Here is a 15,940-nt window from a genome sequence, read left to right as displayed (position 1 = left end):
GTAACTATTTACTCTTTCATAATCCTCCCTCAAAAAAATTTTTCCCAGTTCACGACGTATAAATTCCTTTTGTACCTTGTTTTACATGTTCCATGAATATTCACCGGCAGTGGCGGCGATTAGGCGGGGTGGGCGTGGGTGGCAGTTGTTCCCCTACTTTTTGCCAATTTTGCCCCGCACTATGCAAAACCTTATATACCATTGGAAAGTAAAATGCCCTTGCCCCCGCCCCCTCCCAGTTTTGGAACCCAATCGCCGCCACTGGTCACCGGGTATCTCTTCCCACACAGCATGCAAGCCATCGAAGTTGCTCTACAACAGACGCCTTTTCAAATGAAGAAAACTTAGAGAGGTCTAAACGCATATGCGGTGTACAACGAGGAACGTCTCTATGAAATTCGATGGAATTTGAACCCTTCTCAATTAACGTATTAGGAAATATGTTAGGATAACCGCATTAAAATTAAGACATTACTAAACGCTTCACATATAACAATTTTTTTATCGTGGCGGATTGGTCGTATCAACGGCCTACAAAGCCAGAGGTCCCAGGTTGAAACACTGGGTTTCTCACCATCTCTTTCATCAGATCCTCTTTTATCAAAACTAGCCCAAGAAATAGAAAAGCTATGTGAAATACTCAAAAGAGAAAGAAAGAACGAATACAAGATGAAAGTAACAATAGAACAATTCGTTCTTCAAGTCAAAAAATAGAAACGAATCGGATAGTGTCGTAAGATCTTAGGCGAATGAGGCGAAACAAACAATAGAGTGAATGCCATTTGTTAATTAGAGTCTCATTTCAGCCACTTTTGGCTGATTGCGACAATGATGATGAGTGATGATTAGATTAAATTGTTGAAGGAATACTAACAAAGAACATCCATACCAAAGGTGGGGACTCGAACCCAGAGCTTGGGTGGCGAGATCGAAAGTAGACAACTTAGAGCTCTCGGCCACCGAACCGGCTACAAATTGTAGCTTCGAAAGTGTTTACGGAAGCACACATTCACATTAGAGCTCCGAGTGTCCGTGATGTTTTCGTTTCCTGATATCATAAACAACGTGCTGTGAGTTAGTCCCCCTAGGGCGTTGCCTTGGTGTAGGTGGTGCTCAAGCGAGATAATGCGCGAGATAGAGCGAATGACATCATATTTTTGTACACGTAAGAGTTTGAGTGATTTTCTTTTAACGAGATCCACGCCATATTCAAGTTCTTAATTGCCGGACCCTGTGGCCGAGTACTAATTCGTGATGTCATAACTAGTTATAGACATACGACCATACAAGGTCACCATGGTATAGGGGCATTGGATTTTCAAAATGCTTTTGATACGGTACAGCAAGAATTTTTATATGCTGTTTTTTTAAGGATGGGTTGTAGTCCAAAATTTGTAAATGCGATTAAGAGTTTATATACTGATGCCAAATCGTGTGTAAAAATTAATGGTTTTTTAACCAAGACATTTCCTATACAAGGGGGTGTCAGACAAGGTGATCCCATGTCTATGATAAGTTTTTGTGTAGCGTTAATGCCATTTTTAAAGGTACTTGAAATGCAATTGCAGGGGTTAAATATTCACTCAACAACGATAAAATTATTAGGTTATGCTGATGATGTCACTGTGTTTGTGAAATTGCCGACAGATATGGAAATACTTGAAAATGTGATAGAAAAGTACAGCTCGGTGGCTGGCCTAAAGCTTAACTATAATAAAACTCATTGGATGCACTTAGATGCTACAAACCACTCGTATCAAAACGATAAAATTCAAAAAGTAAATGCACTGAAAATTCTTGGAATAATTTTTACCCACTCTTTACAAGAAATGATTGCTCAAAATTATTCAACATGTATTGCTGGCCTGAAAAGTGTGCTTAAACAAAACAAACTTCGTGCCCTTAGCTTGGTTGCCAGGGTAGCCTTAGTAAATATTTATGCGAGTTCAAAGCTCTGGTTTGTGGCACGAGTGCTTCCGATTAGGAAATTGGATTGTGTACAGATAAGGAGTGCGATAAACTGGTTTGTTTGGGCACACCAAATGCTGCGGGTGAGTCACGAGAATGTATGTCTACCGGTACGGTGCGGGGCACTTGGCTTGACTTACGTGGAGTTAAAAAGCCAACTCTCCGCGTACAGTATGTCAATGTTAGTAAACTTCCCAGACAGTTTAACGGGTGTGATACTTAAGCAGATTTTGGACACCATACCATTGCAGTCTCCGATCGCTATAGCAACGGTGCCACCGCATTATAAATATTTACAAGAATCAGTGCTAGAAATTTGTTATATACTACTTTCAGCGAAACCTCTTGAAATACCGAAAGTATCTCAATTATACAAGTCACGTTGTTTGGCAACACTGCCTAGCTGCAAGATAATGATTAATCAACCAACCCATCCCTGGCACAAAATATGGAACAATCTTCAAACAGCACATTTATCGCCCTTGGTAAAATCTGCGTGGTACTGTGTGATACAGGATATAGTGTTAACGGAAGAGAAACGACATAAATTAAAACTGTTACAAGACCCACTATGTGGTAGGTGTAAACAAAATGGTTCGATTTCACACTGGCTAAGTGAATGCATACGGACACGTGAAACATGGAAATATCTACTGTATGTGTGTTATTAGGAAAAATTTGTCGCACCCATCCCAATGCGTTTACTGTGCATAACATAATGTTACCTACGTTTTCGTATTTTCCATGTACTAAATTGCGTAGTGTACAGTGTCTCTCAAAAGTTCCTTGCATTGAACTCGAGTGGGAAAAGGGGTAAACTTAGTATGTCCTGAATTGCCACAAATGTAAATAGTTATTTCATTAATATTTGTCAATGTCTTTGAAGCAGTACACAATTATCGTTAGAGTATCATAATTCACGATCGTATACATGAAAATATCCCTTGGAACGTGTGTCAGTTCATTTATTTGTTTATATTTTTTATAAATTCCATATGCAGAACAATGTAGTCACTATACACTGCTATTACAAATAATGTTACCATACTCTTGTTTAATAGAATGGGATTTAAAAATAGACAAAAAGGAAAACCTAGTATGGAGGATCGAACCTGGGACCGCTAGCAGCCTAACCGAGTACTCTAACCACTACACAACGCCCTTATCTTCGATTGAAGCAATAATTTTTAAGTATTCTGTCCCTCCAATATTGTAAATGTCGTTGGGTGTACATGTAGTTGAACTTTTACTTTAATTTTGAATTGCTTTCTTGTAGTATAGCAGATATCTTCGAGATATAATTTTCGAAGTGATGAAGAAAAACGAGAATATTGGTAGTTGTGAAAATGCGAGTTATTATTATTATGATTAGACATTATTAATGGAAAATATCTAGAGGCTTGAACATTACAGGACTATATTCTTTTCCTGTGATACTGCAACAGACGAAATGCTTGTTTACTGACGCAAGTGTCGTGTTCAGAACAGTCTTATGAAATGTATTTGCTTGTTGCGTAAGGTAACACGAAATAATTAGACCGCTTGCGAACTACCAATCTGGGCAACGTTAGAAGTAAACAGGCGGAAAATTTTATCCATAAAATCAATTCACATTTGACAGTATTAGTCAAGAGAGACTCGTGGGACACTGTGTTAAGGTGCTGGAGTAAATACTTCTTATTTTTCTTCCTCGAAGAGCAACAATTTTTAAAGTAGAGTAACATTCGTTCTGCTCTTTCTTATTTCTTTTAAATTCTTCCACATTCCTTTAATTGGGTTAAAAATAAATAAAAATATTGCTTGCATTTCTGTCATTGACGTAGACCAGGCCCATACGCAGGATTTCTTTGAGGGAGGGGCCAGACCCAAAATGTGTATATATATATATATATATATATATATATATATATATATATATATATATATATATATATATATTATATTTAATATATATATTATATATATATTAAAAATAGAAAAAAAAAGAAAACCTAGTATGGAGGATCGAACCTGTGACCGCAATCAATGCTTTCAAGAACTCTAACTAATATAGTACGCCCTTTTTTCCCTTGGAGCAGCAGTTCTTAATTATTCTGTCGCGTCAATATTGTAAACGTTATCCTGCAAAAATATGTTCAATACTCTGATATAGCTCTGTACTTCTAGAATTACTCTATACACATGCATTTGAAATTTAACTCTTAATTTATTTCTTCGTTGTTAGTATATCTAACCTTGTGAATATATTTTATTTGTAATTTTATAACGGTTACATGAACATCTACGAAATAGTTCCTTATAATAACCTCCGGTTGCCAATATAAACAAATGGAATACAGATTGTCTTCGAGCTTACATTGTTAAAAAGGAGCGGATACACGTATTACTATCCCAATAGTTATCCCAATACTCATTCAATAAGTTTTCTTGTTTGTCGGAAATTATCACTTAAACTATTGCATTTTGAGCTAGTGCCCAAATCTATCATTCTTCAGATTTTCTTTAAAATTCGACTCTGGTCACTTGTAACTTGCTGGGTGCAGACACTGTGCATCGACGCACAGTGTTTTGCGATAAGAAGCGGCCTTGAATAGCGTGAGTGAGTGAGTCATTTTGAACGCGAACAAGCTGCGCTACCAAGCTTGTCTACCTTTGAAAACAGTCATTTTTTTTTCGCCGTTTCCGAACGCGATAGCTATTTCAGAACTGTATATTCTCTCAAAAGAACAAGAAAGGAAATTAGACCAATGTTCTCCCGTCGTTTAAAACCAAATATTATCTATTAAACGAAAAGTTCACGATTGTCAATAAACCTATCTGAGCATAAGGTGGATGTAAATAATAAATTTAATAGAAAGATTCTCCAAAATTTCTCTCCCACTGTGTACATCAGGCCTCAAACCCTGAAATATTTTAATGTGAACCTATCAATAACTACGAAAATAACATCGTCGATTTTAGAAATGTGTAAACATTTCAATTTTGTTTTTACATAAATGATTCTGTTTCTTGTGCAAAAGTCTTCAGGGTGCAATATTGGATGGTTTTAGTTTTATAATGCAAGGCTAGCAGACGTCGGATTCAGCGATTTAGTCAGGACAGTGCGTTACTTTCAATCCCTGTATCGACTTTTTCGAACTGCAATCGTGATGCGAGAATGTCTCTTTATTATTGTTTTTTCTTAACTCACAATTAAACATGTTCTTTATTCTAATAACAATTCCTAGTACGCAACATTTAATTTATAAATATATTATTTTCTAAACATAGAATTATCGTGACTTTTCAATGGCGCTCGCACTATTTGAACTATTTTGTAATATCTGTGTCTCTCTCACTCATATATATATATATATATATATATATATATATATATATATATATATATAAATTTCGGTCTGGCCCCTCCCTCAAAGAAATCTTGCATACGGGCCTGGTCTACGTCAATGTCAGAAATGTAAGCAATATTTTTATTTATTTTTAACCCAATTAAAGGAATGTGGAAGAATTTAAAAGAAATAAGAAAGGACCGAACGACTGTTGCTCTACTTTAAAAATTGTTGTTCTTCCAGGAAGAAAAATAAGAAGTATTTACTCCAGCACCTTAACACAGTGTCCCACGAGTCTCTCTTGACTAATTCTGTCAAATGTGAATTGATTTTATGAATAAAATTTTCCACCTGTTTACGTCTAACGTTGCGCAGATTTGGTAGTTCGCAAACGATGTAATTGTTTCGTGTTACCTTACGCAACAGCAAATATGTTTCTGAACACGAGACTTGCGTCAGGGAACAAGCATTTCGTCTGTTCCAGTATCGCAGGAAAAGAATATCGTCCTGCAATGTTCAAGCCTCTAGATATTTTCCATTAATATTGTCTAATCACAATAATAAGTTAGAAGAAATAACTCGCATTTTCACAACTACCAATATTCTCGTTCTTCTTCATCACTTCGAAAATTATATCTCGAAGATAGCTGCTATACTACAAGAAATCAATTCAAAATTAAAGTAAAAGTTCAACTACATGTATACCCAACGACATTTACAATATTGGAGGGACAGAATACTTAAAAATTATTGCTTCAATCGAAGATAAGGGCGTTGTGTAGTGGTTAGAGTACTCGGTTAGGCTGCTAGCGGTACCAGGTTCGATCCTCCATACTAGGTTTTCCTTTTCGTCTATTTTTAAATCCCATTCTATTAAACAAGAGTATGGTAACATTATTTGTAATAGAATTTTATAGTGACTACATTGTTCTGCATATGGAATTTATGAAAAAGATAAACAAATAAATGAACTGACACACGTTCCAAGGGATATTTTCATGTATACGATCGTGAATTATGATACTCTAACGATAATTGTGTACTGCTTCAAAGACATTGACAAATATTAATAAAATAACTATTTACATTTGTGGCAATTCAGGACAAAATAAGTTTACCCCTTTTCCCACTAGAGTTCAATGCAAGGAAACCTCCGCAAATATCGAATGAAAAGTTTTCATTACGTGCAATTCTCCATTACATGTTTTCGCCGAGTCGTAGGCCTACTACCTTCGTTTTTTTTTGTTACAAACAACTATTCTTTGCATATTATATGGAGGAGGAGAGTTGCATCTACATTTCACATTGGTCAGCTCCTTCTACTTACTTTCAGGAGCGAAAGCTTGTAGGGTAGTGTTTACCGTTCAGGACTGTTAATCTGATGGTCGTATGTTCAAACCCTTCCGGTGGCAGAAACTTTTCGTACGTTTTAGACCTATCCCATTGTGTTCATTGTCCACGCCGTGTGAAACGGAATGATTCAGTTTGGAATTAACGATGGGGGAAGGGAGATATTAAATTCAAAATCTCCATTTCAACGGACCGAGAAATGGACAAAAATTGGATAATTCTTATAAATATTAAAATTACATTCATGTTTTTAGTGGTATAATCGCAGGTAAAATCAAAGATCTTACATGGAAGATTTTATCTTGCTCTGAACTAAGCCAAAAGACATTTCGCACCGATCTAGTACATTCTCCAATACATTTCAAAATGTTATTGAATGTTTCATGACGATATGACCAATGCATCAATTCTTGACGCTGAGACGATATTTTCTGCAACTACCTCTTGTCTTCAGTCCCTTCTGTTCTTCTCTTCTCCTTCTCCTTCTTCTCCCCTCCTTCTGCTCTGCTTTTATCTCATATCGCCTTCCCTACTTTTCTCGCATCTTATCTCTATCCCACTCATCTCCACTCCTCGTATCTCCTTTCCTGTCTTACATTTCCGACTCCACTGCTCTCGTCTTTTCCTTCTTCTCTTTTGCTCTCCTTTACTCTACTCTCCACTCCCCTCTTCTCGTCTCCTCTTCTCTCATCACGTTTTCCTTCTCTTCTCTCTTCTTTGCTCCATTTTCCTCATCTCTCCTAGAACCTTCTTCCATTCTCCTCACGACATCTCCTCTCCTCGTCTATCCATTCTTTCTTCTCTCCTCTACTTTTCCTCTTCTCCTTTCGCTTTCTCTTTCTCCTCTCCTTTGTCACCTTTCGTTTTCTATCACCTCTTTTCCTTTCTGTAGACTCATCAGCAATGAAATACTAGAAAACTATTTTTTTTTCTTTGAGAAAGAATTTTGTCACTTGCGATATAATAGTGATATTTTTAATAATTTTATACAATAGTACTTGTTTTTATTTCTCTCGCGTATTTTATAAATATCTTTTGTGCATGTGGCAACCCTGAAATTGAGCCTAACTGTACACGCAACCCACCAACGCCTTGTGTAAATTGGGTTGCCTAGTTTAAAATGTCGTTGTCCTAAAACTTTTTGAGAGACACTGTAGAATGGTTGGTTGGACATTATATATTGTTTGTCTGCATATATAAAGGTATAGATTTTCATGATCAATTTTTAATATATGTTAAACAGGAATATCATAAAGTGTCTCAGGATAAAAGGAAAATATTATTAGCACATTTTTTAAAGGTGTTGATGGAATGTTAAAAGAACTATTGTTATCCAAAACCTGTAAAATTACTGTATGAAAGAAAAATTGTAAATAAAAAAAAGAGTAGTTAGCACATCGCGCTGCGACGCCAAGGGTCCCGGGTTCGAATCCCATTCATCCATTCATCAATTTCATCACTCATCCCCATCTTCGCAAATTAGCCAAGAGGCACAAAACGCGAAGTAAAATAAAATAAGTTAAGTTTTTAGGTCCAGGAACCTTTTTTACCAGATCAATTTAAATACGGTCCAGGAACCTAAAATTCGGTCCAGGGAGTTTTTAACCGGCTCAATTTAAATATGGTCCAGAAACTTTTTTCAGGAATCAATTTAAATACCTTTCTCAATGAAACACTACGCAACTTTGATGCGAGAAAAAAAGGTTCCCGTCCTGTTACGGAACCAAATAGAACCCATGAGACTGTATGAATTTCTCGATCCTTTACCACCTCAGGGTTAAAAATTTCTAGGAATTGTAAATGAATTTAATTCCCATATGGAAGAGAAAATCAGCAAGTGTAAATGGGTTCTAGGTCGTAAAGAACCTTATTATATATAGAGTGTTTCAATTCGATCCAGGAATCTCTTTTCAGAATGAATTTAAATACGGTCCAGGAACCCTTTTTCCGGATGAATTTAAATACGGTCCAGTAACCTTTTTTTGCGGATCAATTTAAATTCGGTCCAAGAACGTTTTTAATGATACAATACGCAACTTGGACCGAATTTAAATTGTGCGACAAAAAAGGTTCCGGTCCTGCAGCGGAACCCAATAGAACCCATTAGAATTTATGGCGTCCTTGGACCTTCAACAACCCTGGTCCCTGCCACCACAACCCTTCCATATGCCTTTATGGCACGCTACAATGTACTTTACCTTTACCTAAACTTCCATTTGCAAGATCTTTAACTTTAGATACCGAGAGTTAAATGTCATGGACGAACAAATGACCGACGCATAGTGGTCTTTTAAGCTTTGTTGATTAGTAGTACCGTAATATTTCTTACTCTTATTGGTACACGAGTAATCATCAAGGTCAAGTTGTGTGACTGAGAATGTTTCTATGAAATTGTAGATTATTGCCTTTCGAGATACTGACCAGGTTTTCCGCCGTCTGTTCTGGGGCTTCAGTCAGAATGAACTTTCCCTCAAGATGTGAGCACCAGCAGTGTGCAAGAGCCACGACCTACACAACTCGTGATCGACGGATTGGGAATCCGTGGTTTATATGTATTATGCATGCATTATATGTCAAGATTCTCAAGACCCCGCTGAATACCAAACGAGGCACCATTTGAAAGGAGCTGTCAAATTAACGTGACTTGCGAGCGGGAGGGCCATATTGCGGATTTCTTCTTCAATGGAACAAGATATTTCTGGAAAATTAAAATTAAGAGAGGGACAGATATTAACATAATCTGTGCATTTTTAATTAATTTGAAATGTTCAAATGCAAAGCTGTTTAGGGTAAAAGTAAATTGTAGTTTCTCCTTTGTAAACGCTGGAATACGTTTGATTGTTTGATTTTATTCTTGTCACTTAGCGTCGCTTTTCTTCAACTTTTGGTTAATACCGGCCATGAGAATGAGTGATGAAATTATGAAATTGATGGAGGAACACTCTCAAGGAAATCCTATTTCCAGGCCGGAATTCGAACCCGGGATCCTTGGCGTACTTGTTTCGTTTGATTTTGAATGCGGCTGCAGGAACTCGATTTATTGTTAAAAAAAAGTTGATTGATTGATTTACTTTACTTCGCATTTCTACCACTTTTGGCTAATCGCGAAGATGGAAGTAAGTGATATGATGAAATTGATGAATGGACACCCTCAAACACCCAATGTCCAGACCGGGATTCGAACCTGGGACCCCTGAGACCGTAACGCAATGTGATAATCACTCTCCGCCATGGAGTTTGGCATTGTTAAAAAGTAACACACCATGTTTATTACAGTTTAAGGAGAGCAAGATAATGTGAAACATAATTTGAGCAGTTCATAAAGCCCAAACAAGTTATTCTTATTGTTTATATAAAACTTATGTAAGGTAAGAAGACTAACATGAGAGTTAGGGTTACCGTACGTCCGTATTTAGTAAGGACAGTTTGTATTTTGACCATCGCGTCCGTGTTCGTACCGTACTTTGCAAAAAATGTTAAAATGTCCGTACTTTTCCTAAGGATGTAGAGGATGTATATAATATAAGATTTGTTCTGTGAAGTATATTCGTTCCGAGTTTCTTTTTCGGTGTACTGGCAATCCTGAATTGTGATTACTGATTTTGAAGTGGTTTAATCAATCGCCATTTCCATTGTTGTTCACGTCACACGACCTGACGGTTACTCGCTTTCTTTGCCTTTGTCTTACTTCAGTCAGTACAGTGGCTACCAGGGGGTGCTCGTTCGGCGGCGCAGATCGTATGCGCAGTTGTCCGTGGATGCATGACGTCACCATCGAAACACTCGGCACGAAAAGGCTGGTTCCTTATGCAAATATTGAGAAATTTGACAACGAATATCTTCTAAAATATAGTAGCAAGGGAAAAGTTACAACTTTCACTGTTAAGATTCATCCTTTCTAATCAATTTATCACAAAGTTGATTCAAATGTGTAAAATGGTTTTCAAGAAATCGTGTTACGAAGGAAACCCTGTTTTGTTCTCTCCAGGTTTCCAATGTAAGGGAGTTTTAACTTAAGCGCGTTGGATTTCTTTTTGCTCTATGTTTTGAATTAAGATTATTTTGTTCTTGTCAACTGAAATCATGCCTAAATGCTATGGAAAGCTGTGAAAACTATTATCAGAAAACTAACGGAAGAAATCTAAAATATCACAGCTTGATTGATATAAAAAAATGCGAGATTGCCCATTTTTGTGAAAAAGGCATTGTGCGAGATCTAAAAGCAGAACTTTATAATATTGTATGTAAATGTAAGGGTGTAATAAACGTGACTGCTTCCCAGGCACGTATCTAAGGTGGGGGGGCTTAGGGGGCTCAAGCCCCCCCGAAAGTTTTCGGTTTACACTAGATAAAATGAGATTTTTTTGTTTCTTGTGGTGTCAAATAAAATACTGTGACGTTAATTTAAGGAGAGAAATAATTATCGAGGCAAGACGGAGAATATTCTAGAATTCTGTTATTGGTAACAGCTCGTATCCAAGGTGGGAATCAGGGGGCTCAAGCCCCCTTCAGAAAATTTTCAGTTTACGCTAGATAAAATTAGGTTTTTGGCTTCTTGAATAATATGGTGATAATTTGAGAGAGATAATTATCTAGGCAGGACGGAGAATGTTCTATAAGCCTGTTATTGTTAATAGTGCGTATCCAAGGTAGGGATCAGGTAGTTCGAGCCCCCCCCCCCCCGCTCCCCAAGGAAATTTTTCAGTTTACAATGATAAAATTAGGTTTTTGACTTCTTGAACAATGTGACGATAATTTAAGGAGAGGAATAATTATCGAGACAAGACGGAGAATGTTCTATAACCCTGTTATTGTTAATACTGCGTATCCAAGGTGGGCATCAGGTGTCTCGAGCCCCCTCCCCCAGGAAATTTTTCAGTTTACACGAGATAAAATTAGGTTTTTGTCTTCTTCAATAACGTGACGATAATTTAAGGAAATAAATAATTATTGAGGCAAGACGGAGAATGTTCTACGGACCCTGTTATTGTTTATAGCGCGTATCCAAGGTGGGGATCGTAACTCGTGGACTCCCCCCATCAGGAAAGTTTTCATTTTACACTAGATAAAATTAGGTTTTTGTCTTCTTGAATAATGTGACGATAATTTTAGGAGAGAAATACTTATCAAGGCAAGACGGAGAATGTTCTATAACCCTGTTGTTGATAATATTGCACGTAAACTTTTCTTACGCTTTCGGTGCTGTCGTAGCGAACTTGAACACTATGTAGAAGAGACTTGTCAGCATTTGGAAGCTGCACAACAAAGGTAGCGCCGCAGGTAGGGCGATTCGGATTCATTGTAATTTTTTAATCTCTGGAAAGCGCGAGAGGGAACGTTCTTGAAAAAGAGAAGGAGTCGAACTACTGGCAATATTTACGAATCCTGATATCTGCGAAACGTTCTAGAATATAAGGGTGGAGACTTTAGAGGTAAGTGTGACAATTCATACAGTCGATTAGTGATCAGTCAGTGTCCATTGGTTGCTTTATAAGATATAGTGATTCGAAAGTGAAATGGACTAAATACCGTAAAGTAACGAAGTCTACTACTAGTTCCAGTTCGATCCCAAAGCTAAAGACATTGACGACAGCGGAACTTCGAGTAGTGCTACGAGTCGAAAGACGAAGAGATCGAAGGTCTCTCTCTCTAAAGTGAATATTTCGGCAGTATCGTGCTGGACATTTGAGTGATTTATTAAAAAAGAAATAATTGTGATACCCCTTTAAAAAATGGTGTTCAGCCTCCGCCCCGAAAGGAATTCCTGGATACGTGCCTGCTGCTTCCCGTAAAATATCACTGCACTCTCCACGTTCTTTGTCTTCTGTATTTTCTTTGGCGCCGTCAATAGCTTCAACACGTTGTTTTTTTTATATATATATTTGTCACATATTTGTTTTAATTAGTATTCTGCTCGTTCCGCCACCTGAACGCAGCAGCTACGGCTCAAAGGGCAGTGTAGTTACACCGGAAGAAGGCTCGGAAATGGCAGTCTTCAGAAGTTAACTCATCCAAATTAAATTAAACAGGTATGTGCTCTCTCTAAATTTAAATCATAGTTCACAAATAATTTGATTAAAAGTTTTAAAAGTATCTGTTTTATTTAATAGCGTATTAATTGGTGCATTCTTCTCCAGCATAGCCATAGGCAGTGACCACACTACGGGGGGGGGGGGCAGGAACGCCCCCCAATTCTCGTTCGACAATTTCTCTCTCTCTCTTATCTGCCCCCAGTAAAACGACAAAATAAATAAATGAATGAATGCTCTTTTAGCCAAAATATGCATTTTTGTGTCGTATGTAACGGAATAATAAAAATGATTGCCCCAGGAAAATATGATTTACCCCTCCATATTTACTATTGTGCTGTCACTAGCTACAACATATTTTGATTTCTATTGTTCCCACATATTTATTTTAATTTTAGTATTGTGAATCATATTCCACTGTGTTACCTCACGTAGCCAACCCCCCCCCCACCCCCACACACACGTACGACTTCAGTTGTAAGTTTTAGACTAAGCTTGTCAAATATCCACTTATATCTTTGTATTCTTGAGCCATTTAAAAAAAATCATTTCGTCCCTTCTTCTGGACTATTTCATAGCAATGTTTTCCCACTGGAAGCCCCTTTGCAGATCGAGATCCGGGGCTATAGCCTTCCCAAGCCAGCGTCCCCTCCGAATACTCTCTTGGCCTCATGAAAGACAAATATATGTATTTCTACGAAATATTAATTTGACTTGGCAGTTTCTCTTTTCGAACAGGAATAAGTTTTAAATTTTAATAGCTTATAAATTTACACTAGCATCATATAATCACGCATCCTCATCTTTGCAATTAGCCATATGTGACAGATAAGCGAAGTAAAATAAACTAAGTCTATTAATCAATAATTTTTTTTAAACTCTTTAATTCTTTTTTAGCATGCCACGTTTTTGTCAAAATTATATTACGATTTGTAAAATGACGAAATTCTAAAGGAGAACACGCAACTTCTTTGTAGCGCATCGGTCAGAAAGTTTCAGGAATATGGATTTTCAAAATACATTTCTTCACATGTATTTTGCCCCCTTTTAAAAGTAGCGCGTTTTCAATTATGTTACTAATCATTCAAAGGATGCCTCAATACCATCTTGAAGGATGACAATTATTATTTCCCCCCTCCTAAAAGTAATAATATACTTTCGCTCTCTGAATCTCCCATATAAATGCTAGGGGCCGTCTGCTTCAGCCGAGCTCACTGCTTCTCCGGTGACGTCACGCGTTCGTGCAAGATCGGCAATCTTCGGATGGCTTTACCTAATCTCTATATTCCTTGAGTGGCTACTTGTTGTGTGGATGTGTGCCGTAATCCGGTAGTTCTGCTTTTCTGCGACATTTAAAACTGTAGTTTTATATTGTGTGCGAAAACATTGTATATCAAATATGGCATATATTTATATTTAATTCTATATCTTATATAGGTTTTAAAAATTTCAGTTGTCCGTATTTTCACTTCCCAATTTATAGTAACTCTAATGAGAGTAGCAAATTGCAATAACGATGGGTGAAATTTCATTGATCTATCACCGTAGCGAGGAGTGCTTTAGAAACTATATCGCATCAATACGACTGAATCATCCGAACAAGAGAACAACCAGAATCACACAGCCTCAAGGATCAGAGATACTACAAATTAGAAATTGATGTCTTTTGTGCATGCTCCCATATTTAAGTGTTTCAAGTCAAAAGATTTAAATGCGAAATGAAGACGGCGAAAGAACGGCGAACAGTCCTTGAGATCATTGTTCCCGTGATTCAATCGTACGCAGCAACAAATGGAATGGAATTCTGTGCAAAGCTTCTGAAACGATGGCCCATTGTTGACATTGCTATAGAATTCCGTTTGTAGCCGAGAATCTCCCGGACGTGGAATAAAGAAATAATTGAACGGGGATTCGGCTGTGCTCTTACCGCCCAAATTGACTTCCCGTTCACTTCAAACAAAGAAACGGTGTCTGCAGATATTACCAGGCATGGCGTAATGGAGGTTTGTGCTCAGTTATGGACTACCCACACCGCCTCTGAATAAATATTCTGCTGACGTTACATATGAAATGCAATTAGATCTCACTGGGATAGCTACAGAACAGAAGAGTGCATATTATAACCGTTTCGGAAGTAGCAGTTCTAACTTATAATTTAGCATGTACAGAAGTGCAATCTGTGAGCCGCTACAGTAAAGTAGGGAGTCCGACGAGAGATCCGGGTTCGATTCTGGTGTGAATGATTTCAGGTGGGAACTTTTCCGTTTATCACTGACACTGTGGGGCATACCCAGCCTCTAATCCGGCCAAGGCGGTTGGACTGGAGCCAGAAGACATGACGTTTAACAGGAATGGGAGTGGAAGACATGGCCGCATGCAGGAAATGTGACGACCGCGTGCAGGAAATGCGACGGAAGATATGACGGTATACAGGAAATACGACGAAAGGTATGACGGCATGCAGAAAATGCGACGGAAGACATGACCGCATACAGAAAATGCGACGGAAGACATGACCGCGTGCAGGAAATGCGACGGAAGATATGACGGTACACAGGAAATACGACGAAAGGTATGACGGCATGCAGAAAATGCGACGGAAGACATGACCACGTGCAGGAAATGAGACGGAAGACATGACCGCGTACAGGAAATGTGACGGAAGACATGACCGCGTGCAGGAAATGCGACGAAAGCTATGACGGCATGCAGGAAATGCGACGGAAGACATGACCGCGTGCAGGAAATGCGACGGAAGACATGACCGCGTGCAGGAAATGCGACGGAAGACATGACCGCTTGCAGAAAATATGACGGAATACCGCATGCGAGAAATATGGCGGAAGAGATTGCCGCATGCAGGAAATACGGTGGAAGAAATGGACCACATGCATGAAATATTGCGGAAGATATGACAGTATGCAGGAAATATAGCGGAAGACAGGACCGCATGCGTGAAAACGGGACGCTAGACATGGCCACTTGCGTGTTGCTAATCAAAACACCTCAATTAAAATCTATCAAGGGGTCTCGGTTCAATACCATACCTGGTGGAGGAAGATGTTGGTTCCGATCCAATTTTAAATTGCAAATCTAGTAACGATTACATTACCAGTGCACAAAGTGGACTTCAAAAAAAGGTAACAATTTGAAACTCATATTCAATTATAATCAAGATGGCCAATTTATGGAATTCCGTCTCTACAGCATTTGTTTACTTGCATGCCCCTGTAAATTGTACAGGAGAGGTTTTCAACTTAATTT

Source organism: Lepisma saccharinum, chromosome 3 (genome assembly GCF_977018435.1).
Source record: "Lepisma saccharinum chromosome 3, izLepSacc3.1, whole genome shotgun sequence".
Taxonomy (NCBI): Eukaryota; Metazoa; Arthropoda; class Insecta; order Zygentoma; family Lepismatidae; genus Lepisma; species Lepisma saccharinum.
This window is presented reverse-complemented; position numbering follows the sequence as displayed.